The sequence below is a fragment of the Lathyrus oleraceus genome, chromosome 6 (assembly GCF_024323335.1).
Source record: "Lathyrus oleraceus cultivar Zhongwan6 chromosome 6, CAAS_Psat_ZW6_1.0, whole genome shotgun sequence".
Classification (NCBI taxonomy): Eukaryota; Viridiplantae; Streptophyta; class Magnoliopsida; order Fabales; family Fabaceae; genus Lathyrus; species Lathyrus oleraceus.
Genome location: NC_066584.1, coordinates 496,149,972 through 496,162,435, shown reverse-complemented (window position 1 = coordinate 496,162,435; position 12,464 = coordinate 496,149,972).

Sequence of the window (12,464 nt, the reverse complement as noted above, 5' to 3'; positions counted from 1 at the left end):
GATGTCATGTGTGATGTCTTAACATGAGATATCCTATGTACCTGCTGGAGTTCAAGAACATGTGCATGCAGGATTGTTTCAGAATGCCACTTACAATGCTAAGGCTTCTGATATTGGATGTACCTGCTGGAGCTTAAATGAAAGACATGTTCATGCCGGATTGTTTCAGATGACCTACACAATGTCATGGCATCTGATATGGTTGTACCTGCTGGAAGTTATAAAAGGAATTATTGGATTATGCAGGATTTTTCCAGGATGTCAGACCCGATGTCATGACATCCTGTACACAGAACATTCAGTATGAATGTCTGGTGTTTTGTGATTGCACAATTAATGGCAATCTTTGGATGATTGAAGATATGGCTAACTGGCGCATTCAATCATGGATTACAACCAGATTTACTTATTTTCCAAGGAGATCCATACAGCTGTTATAAAAAGATTTGATTGGAAAATAGATTTAGGGTTTTCAAGATGTCCAAGCCCAGTTGGGTGCTTCTATAAAAAGGGACTTAGAAAACCTGTTTGAACACACAACCAAGACTGAGCGAAATATAGAGAGAGAGCTAGGGTTTGTGTCTGTTTAGTCGTAAGACTTGTAGGTCATTCAAGTCATCCATTGATGTTTGAATTGGACTGATTTGTGGTTGTAATTTGTCACTCTAAAGCTGTTAAGCAAGAGTGTGTGTCTTCTTGATCAAAGCTGTGAAGCAAGATCAAGAGTGTGTCTTCTTGATTGAAACTGTGAAGTAAAATCAAGAGTGTGTAATTGAAAAGTATTTTCTTTTCTCAAGGGATTGTTGTTTAAAATCACTAGTGTGTGATTATAAGGGAAGTGAGTGGGTTCTCATATCTAAGAGTGCTTAGGTAGAAATTGAACGGGTAGAGATTAGGTGATAAAGACTGTAACTTGTTGAAGTGTACGGAGAGTCTTTGAACTAATTCTATTTTAGTGAATTTCCTTCCTGGCTTGGTAGCCCCCAGACGTAGGTGAGTTGCACCGAACTGGGTTAACAATTGCTTGTGTTATTCGCTTTACCATTCTGTTTTGCTTATCCATTGTTTATTACCAAATATTAGTGTCGTGACATTACCTTCGACATCTTATATCTGATACCAGAATTTCAATTGGTATCAGAGCAGGCATCCTGCTCTGGTTCTGGGTGAGATCTAGGGGCAATACTTTCTGGTACAATGGAGAGAGATGGAGGATTTGTTCATAGGCCACCAATTTTGGATGGTTCTAACTATGACTATTGGAAACCTCGAATGGTAGCGTTTCTAAAATCCCTTGATAACAAGGCTTGGAAAGATGTGTTAACAGGTTGGGTATATCCTATCATTACTAAAGAAGGAGAAGCCACCACTAAGAAGCCTGAAGAACAATGGTCCAAGGAGGAGGATGATCTTGCTCTTGGAAACTCTAAAGCCTTGAATGCAATATTCAATGGGGTAGACAAGAATATTTTCAGGCTGGTAAACAGCTGTGAAGTGGCCAAAGAGGCTTGGGACATTCTCAAGACCACTCATGAAGGCACCTCTAGGGTAAAGATGTCTAGACTTCAGCTGCTCACCTCCAAGTTTGAAAACTTAAGGATGAAAGAAGATGAAAACATTCATGAATTTCACATGAGTATCCTTGAAATTGCTAATGCTTCAGGAGCCCTAGGAGAGAAGATGACAGATGAAAAACTAGTAAGGAAAATACTCAGGTCACTTCCTAAGAGATTTGCAATGAAGGTGATTGCCACTGAAGAATCTCAAGACATTTCCAACATAAGGGTAGATGAGTTAATTGGTTCCCTCCAAACCTTTGAGTTGGGACTAAATGATGGTTTTGAAAGGAAAACAAAGAGCATGGCCTTTATGTCAAACACAAAAGAGGATAAGAGTCAAAAGGATGATGAAGATCCGGTCAATGAAGTAGCAATGTTGGGAAGACAGTTCAATAAACTGTTGAAAAAGATGGATGTAAGATCAAGGGCAAATGTCAAGAACATCTCATCTGACATCAGTAAATCCAACAATGCTGGAAGAAGAGCAAGATCATATGAGAAGCTCAAAGAAGGAAAAGAGGTTCAGTGCTATGAATGTGATGGGTATGGACACATCAGGACTGAATGTGGAACCTACCTCAAGAAACAGAAGATGAGTCTTGCTGCCACTTGGTCTGATGAGAGTGAAACAGAGGAGGCTGCAAATCTTGTGACAGCAATGACAGGACGATAGGGATCTGATGAAGACTCAAGTGATGATGAAGTAACCTTTGAAGAATTGGCCTCTACCTACAGAAAGTTGTGTCACAAAAGTGTAGAGCTGTGCAAACAGGTTGAAAGCCAGAAGAAGGAAATAACTCAACTTGAGAATGAGAAGACAAAATACTTGGAAACCATCTCTAAGTTACAAACAGAAGCAGTGGTTCTGAATGCCAAGCTAGACAAAAATCCACAAGCTGAAAATCAGAAGATAGCACAGCTGGAAAGTGAGAAGGCAGACCATGCAAAAACCATCTCAAAATTGAAGACTGAAGTCATGTTTCAAAATTCTAAATTAGAAGAGATGACCAAGTATGTAAGGATGTTAAGCAATGGGTCTGATTCCTTAGACAAGATTCTTCAAACTGGACAAATAACAGGAGACAAATCTAGCATTGGGTATAATAACTCAAAACCTGAGAGCAGTGACACTGGTGTCAAACCTCAAGCCAAACTTAAGTACATTCAAAAACCTGTGATGTCACATCATATGTCACATCACTAGAGGAGAAAACAGTTGAAAGGTAAACACCAAAGATGGAGATGCCATTACTGTGGGAAATTTGGTCATCTAAATCCTTTCTGCTATAAACTGTATGGCTATCCTAGGCCTGCTCATCATCAGGATCACTATCAATTCAGACCCAAACAGCACATGCCTATCATCAAAAAGCAATGGGTCCCTAAGGCTAATGTCACAAGTCTGATAGCTCACATTCCCCTCAAAATCTCAGCCAAAGAAGAGTGGTACTTTGATAGTGGATGTTCCAGACACATGACTGGAAACCAAGACCTGCTAACTGATCTGCACCACCATACCATAAGTCATGTAACCTTTGGAGATGGAGCAAAAGGTGAAATCAAGGGAACAGGTAAGCTTGATTGCCTTGGAGTACCTAAACTTGACAAGGTTTTACTAGTTAAGGGCTTAACTACAAACCTAATAAGCATCAGCCAACTATGTGATCAAGGTCTGAATGTTAACTTCACCAAAACTGAATGTCTAATCTCTGACATGAATAGTGAAGTAATTATGAAAGGAATCAGGACCAAATACAATTGTTAAATATGGAGCTCTCAATTCGATTATCCATTAAAGTATTGGTTGAGTACAGATGCTCTCAAGAGTGATGAAAACCAAGGCAGGGGGAAATGTCATACAAAGATGTCACACCACAAGCTCAAAGGAGAAAAGGTTATGATGGCTCAAAAAACTGAGAGGTTAGATCAAACAGGTGGACATATGACCAGTCACATGGAGAATGGAACTATTGGGACTAAGCCACAAGGAACTCTATGCAAAAAGGCCAAGGACAATACGGAGAAGATTTGGATGACACCTGTGAAAGGTATAGAAGATGATAGTAGTTGGGCTCAACTGGGTTGGATGAAACTATTACTGATTGCATACAATGTCACACACGATGTCATAACATTGTATTATGACTTCCTGAATGCTGAAACTAGGTCCAAAAATCAGATTCAGCACAGATGGACAAAGTATTGTTCTTGCTATTATCACTCCATTAGAAAATTTGTGGAAGACAAATTCAGAAGTCTAAAGCTTGGACTGGAACTAGCAGACAAGCTTGCAAGAAATTTGGGTAAAATTGAATATGAGGGAGGGAAATTAGGGATTTGGACTCTTGTGAAATTATGGCAGTTAAAGTGGAAAAATAAAGAAAATAAAAATAGTGTCTGCCCTTTTAAAAGAAAGAGCCACATTAATGATAAATCATTCCCTGGCATTGAAAATAGTATTTATTCCTTTAGCACACACTACCTAAACGCAACAATCTCCCTCTCCATTCATCTTCTCAGAAAAGCTCAGCTAGGGCAAAGAGACTTTTCTCAAAAGTCCTACAACATGTCTCAACATTCATCATCATCTAGTTCACATTCATCATCTTCTCACCATGGAAAAACTCCCTCAATGGAGTTTGTACATGAAGATGTGATGGACGTCACTCCACTCTGCATGATACCAGGCGACACCCCAGGTCCCTCTTCCAAAGCTGGAGATAAGCAAGGTAATACCTCTGGTAACTCCTCTCTCCCAAAAGACATGCATTATGCTGATCGTGCAATAAGGAACCTAGTCACTAGGATTCTAAGAGAAGGGCATGAAGTCAAAGGGGTTTCTACCCCTCTGTCTAGAAGGGAACCCTCTCCTGAGGAGGAACCTCATGCTGATAAAGATGATGACTCATCTAAATCAGAAAAAGAAGGTGCTGCTGAAGGGCTATGCTCTCTAGGTAAAACCCTACCTAGAAAGAAACCAGCAAATATGTCTCAGGAGAATGTTATTGACCTAGAGGAAGAAAGCTCTGAAAAGGAGGATGATCCTTTGGTTAATCTTGTAAAACCTAGTGTTGCTGAGAAACTGAGAACTAGGCAAGGGAAAAGTGTGGCGAGAATTAGAACAGGAAGAGTGAAAAAGACTGCTGGTATAGGACCCTCAAAAGCTTGGAGCAAAGTTGAGGTTAGGAAAAGGAAAGAAAGAGATAGCTCTGACTCTGAGGAAGATGTCAAAGACGATGTCCCAGACATCTCCCCTGCAAAAAGGCAGGCTGTTCAGAAGTCTCCTGGTAAGGTTGATGCTGCGCACCTAGACAATATCTCCTTTCATTTGGAAGATGGGGCAGCAAAATGGAAATATGTCATTCAGAGGAGAGTAGCGATTGAAAGAGAGCTTGGACAAGAAGCTGTAGAGGTAAAGAAGGTAATTGAGTTGATCAAAAATGTTGGACTCATGAAGACTGTGGTAACTCTACCCCAATTCTATGAGGGGTTGGTAAAAGAGTTTATTGTTAATATCCCTGAGGATATTCATGAAAAGAGCAGCAGGGAGTTCTACAAGGTGTGTAGGTGTTTAATTGGCTGCATTATATGGTAAAACACTAGATGGGTACTAATGTCTTGACTGATGTCATGACATGTATGTGTGACTACATTGTAGTTACTGCAGGACTAGCTAACACAGGATTTATTGAATGTCAAACTGGATGATATGACATTCATACCTATCAACAGATACTAAGGAATAGAACAGCAGGTGTTATGTTAGAACTTAGTATTTATTTCCAGTCTGGTTATCAAGGAAAGACCAGACCTGGCATAAGGCCTACTGACTGAATGTCAAACTGGATGTTATGACATTCATCATTGACAGCAGCTACTGAACATTAGACAGAGTGGTGTTCTGTTATAATTCAGCATGTAACTTAGTTTGTTCTTCAAGAGAATAACAGAACTAACTTAAGGCCAAATGTGTAAATGTTAAGTTGGACACTTTGACATTTATTAATGTAAGCTGTCACTGTAGTATGGTCATTTTGATCATGTACAGGTCAGCAAAATTGTACAGTCTGTTTTCTGGAAAAACAGACTCAGGATATGGACCTTGATGTCAAGCTGAATGTCGTGACATTCATGCCTGACAGCATATGCTAAATTGTAGGTTGTTCAGTTTTCTGTTTCAGCTTTTTCTCAGGCTATTCTTCAGGAAGTCAACAGCTTAGAGAAAAACCAGGAAATCAACAACCAAGCTACATTCAATGAACCTAACAAATAGCCTATTTGTTAGTAACCTAAATGTTGAATTTATGGGAACTCGCGTGACCTTAAATTCAGGAGAATACAGGTGCAAAAGCCCAGGGTACTGCAATATAAAAAGGAAGGCGTTCCTTCATTCAGTTTCAGGGATTTTGAGGCGTGAAGATTTTGTGTGTCCACCATACTTCACTGCTGTATTTTTGTGAGTCTTGTATTAGACGTATCTTGTAAGCCAAGTCATTATCAAGTAGATGATAGCTTTGGCATAGGGTGTTCATTGAGTTGTAAGTGTTGTGTCACTCAAAGCTTTTAAGCGTGAGTGCTGTGTATCTTGATTAAAGCTGTGAAGCACAATCAAGAGTTGTTTGAAGTGTGACTTCAACTTGTCTTTAATATTGTTTAAAGATAGTAATCACTGAGGTGATTGAGGGGGAGTGAGTAGGAACTCTGATCTTAGGTTAAGATTGAAATTGCATTGGGTAGGGATTAAGTGATAAGTTGTAAACGGGTGAGTTTAGCTTTGAATTGATACTACTAATAGTGGATTTCCTCCCTGGCTTGGTAGCCCCCAGATGTAGGTCATGTTGGACTGAACTGGGTGAATGTTGAAAGAGTATATCTTCGGCAAATATTTTTATATCGTATCCACAGAGATTGGGTAATATTACCGCCGTTCTATAATTCAAATGTTATAAGTTTAGAAAGTAACAGGGTTGTTTTGTTTGGAAAAATATCTTGTTAATAAATGTTAACAAAAACTATGAAATGGTTTTAGTCAAATATAAAAGCTTGGCAAGATTGGAGTTCACTATTTCAAATGTTGATGATTCCTTATGATAAATAAATAGATTCAAGATTATTGATGATGTTCAAGTATCCTCTCAAAGTCATTTATGTCTAAATGATATCGTGATAATCACTATATTGATCCTTAGACGATCTCTCCACCTAACTATCAATATAGCAATCTTTAATGTTTAATACCAAAGAAGAGTAATGAATAAATCTATCTCTACAACTTATTCACTACTTGAAAATCTGTTTTATGTCTAAACTCAAGTAATCTCTCTCGACAACTACTCAAATCTGGTTTTCAAAGTAGAGCAAAAACAGTATTCAATACATCAACAATCTTTATCAAATATATAAATCAAAGTGAATACATAAATAGATGAGAATAGCTACTACCTCCAATCTTGACAAAAGGGAGTTTAGCTCCTCATCACCATTGTTACAAAGCAGAAAGTTCCATCAGAAAAACTCTGTTTTTCTCTCTTACAAAAAGCTCTCAAGAACAATGTGTCAATGATAATGCATTAATTTTTCAATGCCCTAGGTTAAACTATTTTTTCTCTACCAAAAAGGTTGACATTTCCCTAATTGGACTTTGTCATCTCATGCAGAAAAGCAATTCCCAGGCAGACATCAAAATGGCAATTAACTTTTCCTGCACAGCAGCACTTTTGACCCTTGGTCAGCTTGCTGGATTCGCAGCCTTCGCGGCGCGAAGGAAGTTCGCGGCGCGAACTGTTGCTTCTCCAGCTTCCTTGTTTGGCAAGCTTCCTCCAAAATGTATTGTTGCAATCCAAGGTCTTGCTTATCCACAATTCTACAAAACTAACATAAAATGTGAAATAACTATTCAAAACAAAATAAACTAAACCTAATTGCATTTATACAAAATAGTGAAGATAAAAGTGTGTAATTACATCAAAACTTGGTAAAAGGGACCAATAAAATGGTATAAAAAGTAGTACTAATTGGTCCCTAACAACTCTCCCCAACTTAGCATTTTGTTTGTCCCTAAACAAAAGTTTCCACCCTTACAACCAAAGTCATGACACAAAAGATTTACACAAGAATTCATCAAGGACATTCAAATGGTTCAAAAGCGTTTGGCGTTTTCTCAATTCACTTATCTCAACTCTAGACAAAACATAAATGAGGAAAATGGTAAAGTGCAAAAATCATTCCAAGGATTTCAAAGTCATACATGTCAAATTTGAATCAAACTTACACACACATCAATATCGATGAATAACATGAAGGGTTACTTTCACTCATCCAAGCAGTTAAATCAACAACAACTCAAATCATGCGGTTATCACAACAAGTACCAAATTATGTGAAAAATGAGAATCAAGAGGTCTTTCAAAGGTTGTAATGTGGCTTAGGTTACAAGAAAGGGTAAGATTAAAGGAATTCAACCAAATTGCTTATCCTAAGGGAGCATTCCCAAAGATTCAACTCTACACAATTTCCTTTTCCTTGGTCCCTATCTTTTTCTTTTTCTTTTTCTTTTCAAATCCACACAACCATGAGCATTTACTTTGCTTTTCTTTTTCTAAATTTTTTTTTTTTTTTTTTTTATGCTCTATGGTTTCAAGGGTGATTTCTTTTCATATTCTTACCCTTTCATAGAAACTCACTTTTCCCAGTTTCTAATCAACTTTTCACTTTACTCTCCCCAACTTTAGATTCCAAAACCAAATTTATTCAATAATGCTCCCTACTTAAACATAAGCAAAAGGCAATATTTTTGCAAACAACTCGGTTTGAGGTTTCAACTGATACGAAAGAAATTAGGATTCATTTATTCCACAATTTTCAATTGATTTTACAATGATCAATCAAATGAATCCTAAAATAAGCTCAAAGGGGGTTAACTAAGGATTACTCCTCACAAGGTTAGTTGATTTAAGCTTTTTGGTCAAGTGGTTTTTCTCACAAACAATGCCTCTATCATTTTCAAAAATTTCACACAACATTAGATTGATGCATGATTTAGCATGATAAGAATGAGTCAAAATAATGCTCGGTTTCCCGCTTTTTTAGTGTACAATGGAAAGCTTCCTCACAAATGGTTAAGTCCTATTTTGATTCACACTGACATATACTTCAATGAAATTATGAACTGAAATTTGCACACACCATTAAACTACTCATGTTAAGTCTAGAAAACGATAAAGTGTACCTTGAAATGCCGACACTAATTCTTATCATCACCACTCGAAGTATCCTATGCTTCTTTCTTTGCGAACAATTCTTGGTTGCTTTAGGCTTGACTTAAGCGTAAGAACAATTAAATAGAACTGTTGGTAAACCAATTTGATTAAAAACACACTTAAATTTCAAAAAGTACTCATGCAATTATAAAAATACTAAAGAAAAATTAAAGTGCTAAGATAAAGTCATGGTGAACTAGAGCCACCAAAAAGTACATTACAAAATTCCCAAAAACAAAAACAGAATTAGTAAAAAGAAACTCAAACAAACAATACTCTCAAAACTCCACAAATTCAATCCTCCTCCTCTTCATCACCACCTACACTTCCGAGAACATCTTCCATCTCCTCATTTGGGTCAGCACTACCTCCTGCACCCCCCATAAAATTTGGCCTTCCCACAGGCCAATTAGCATAAGCTGCATAATCAGCTTGCGATGGAAAAGTTCGGGCCTCTGGTGCCAGAAACGTATTCTGGAACTGCTGCTGCATGGCATCAAAAAGAAATGATTGAGACCTCCTGGAGGCCTCAAAGTTCTCACAGCAGTAGTTGGCAAAAGCCATCTGATCAAAACCTGGGGTACTTTGAGGTTGAGGTTGAGATCGGGATCTGGATCGGGCTCGAGAGGAAGAAGTACCAGATGCATCAGTCTTTTTATTCGGGTTTTGCAGAAACCTGTTCAAATAAGCATCACTGATCACACTGGTGATCGAGAAGTGTACTTCCTCAGGGATGGGAACATTTGCCCTACGGCACAATCCCATGATAAGTCCTGGATAAGCTAGCACACCAGCTTTGCCCCCGAAATTAGTTCCGCTTAACACTATCTTTCTCAATTCTCCTGCAATGAGGGCTGCGACATCCATTGTCTTCCCGATCATGATGCAATACAATAGACACCCGACATCCATAGGAATTATGGTGGTGTGGCTTCTTGGTCTGATATTAGTCAACAGTAGCACCAAAAAAGCCCTTGCTTCCAAATTGAAATTTTCCCTCTTCCATAATTTCGGATGCCCTTGATCATTCACTTCATAAGATTTTCCACTGAGACAAAGGGTGGCATTGACCGCTTCCAGATTCCACCTGTTGGCTACCTCCATGATACTGTACTCACAACTCTCCCCCTCTCCAAGAGTTAAGGGATGACCTAGATAAGAATTAATGTCATCCCTTCCAAATGAAACAATCTTCCCCCTTACCCTGGACCGGTAAATGAAAGTCGTCCCCTCCTCGCGATGCATCGCATTCGCATAAAATTCTCGGACAAGGTCGTAGTTGATTGCGGCTTCCGGCTCGCATAACTTCATCCATTTTCGTTGCTCAAAAGCCTCAACCACTCTGTGATATACCCCAGTTGGAGCCAGGCGGATAAACCTTTCAGGTAAAATGGTTCTCTTGACAAGGCTTTCAAATCTTGCTTCGTGTTCCTCACTGATGAACCTTCGGATAGCACGGGCCTGAGGAGGTGCCATGGTCTTAGTTCTCTTAGACATCTGCAATCAACACCAGAACAACCACAGAACACACATGAACAGCATTAGCCAATAAGTAACAAAAAGAAAATGTTGCTGGAATTCACTGTTCGCGGCGCGAAGGGTAGTTCGCGGCGCGAACTCTGCGAATTCAGGAAATCCCCAAAGCTTCCTAGGGTTCCACCAATGAGGGATTAAACTACTCCCAACCAACCAAATTACTCAACCCTACACTAATCCTATTCTAATTCAAGCATGCAAAATGATTTCAAGCAGTATTCAACAAAGAAATTCGATTTCTAACCAACCCTAACTGAAAAACCCAAAAAGGGATTGGAAAAGAGAAATTTAAACATACATACCTTATGAATCGCTAGAGCTTGCTAAAAAATGAAGATTTGACAAGGGATAATGAAGGGTTTTAAGATTTGGTGGGGTTTTGAGATTAGGGAGAAAGCGCGGCAAAATGATTTGAAATGAGGAAGGTTTAAAATGAAGAAGAATTGACCTAAACAGTATTTAAATGAGTTCTGTCACGCAAAGTTCGCGGCGCGAACAGGGGGTCGCGGCGCGAACAGCAGAAAACAGAACCAACTAAAATTTTTTCACTCAGTTCGCGGCGCGAACAGGAGGTCGCGGCGCGAACTGCAAAAAACAGAACCCACTCAAATTTATTCATTCAGTTCGCGGCGCGAACAGGAGGTCGCGGCGCGAACTGCCAAAAACAGAACTTCAAATTTTTAAAACTTTAACAGAGCTAAAAATCACAAAACAGAGAAATTTAAAATGCACACTAACAACGTTGGGTTGCCTCCCAACCAGCGCTTTGTTTAACGTCGTTAAGAGCTCGACGGTACCTCAATTAGCTTGATCCAGACAAGGAAAGGACACACACATCACGATTTATGTCACCGCTATGATAGACTTTCAGTCTTTGACCATTGACAGTCCAGCTTTCTTGCGACTTTGGGTCCTCTATCACAATGGCTCCATAATTCCGTACTTCCTTGACAACAAATGGTCCTGACCATTTAGACTTCAATTTACCTGAAAACAACTTCAACCTTGAGTTAAAAAGCAATACCATCTGTCCAACATGAAACTCTTTATGGCGGACCTTCCCATCATGGTATGCTTTTGTCTTCTCCTTGTACAGCTTATTAGAATGGTATGCATCGTTCCTTAGTTCCTCTAACTCATGGAGTTGACCTTTCCTTCTCTCTCCGGCTAGAGTGGAGTCGAAGTTCAAGAACTTAAGAGCCCATAATGCTCTATGCTCCATTTCAATTGGAAGATGACAGGTCTTCCCATACACCAGTTGGAACGGAGTCAGCCCAATAGGTGCTTTGTAAGCAGTGCGATACGCCCACAAAGCCTCATGAAGTTTTAAGGACCAATCCTTTCTTGAGTTCGAAACTGTTTTCTCAAGGATCCGTTTAATTTCCCGGTTTGAAACCTCAGTTTGACCGTTCGCTTGTGGGTGGTAGGGAGTGGTCACTTTATGCTTAACACCATAATGTTGCAGAACTTTTTCTAAGGGTGTATTGCAGAAATGTGAGCCTCCATCACTCACCAACACTCGAGGCACACCAAAACGTGAGAATATGTTCTTCTTTAAAAATTTGATCACAGTTTTGGCATCGGCCTTGGGTGAGGCAGTTGCTTCCACCCACTTCGAAACATAATCGACAGCTACTAAGATGTACTCATTAGAGAAAGAAGAGGGGAATGGGCCAACGAAATCAATACCTCAACAATCAAAAACTTCTACTTCTAGCATGTTGGTTAGAGGCATTTCATCCCGTTTTCCTATTCCACCACTCCTTTGGCATGCATCACAACTCTTCGCATGTTCGTGCGCATCTTTGAATAAAGATGGCCAATAAAAACCTGATTGGAGTACTTTAGTGGCTGTTCTCAAACCACTATAGTGACCTCCATACGGAGAGTTGTGACAGTGCCACAGAATGTCTCTTGATTCCTCCATTGTTACACACCTTCTCAAAATATTGTCTGCTCCTACTTTAAAAAGGTAAGGGTCATCCCAGACATAATATTTTGCATCAGCTAAGAATTTCCTCCTTTGATTGCAAGTGAGGTCTTCCGGTGTTAGACCAGTTGCTTTGTAGTTAGCAAAATCAGCAAACCAAGGCCTCACTTGAATCGCATA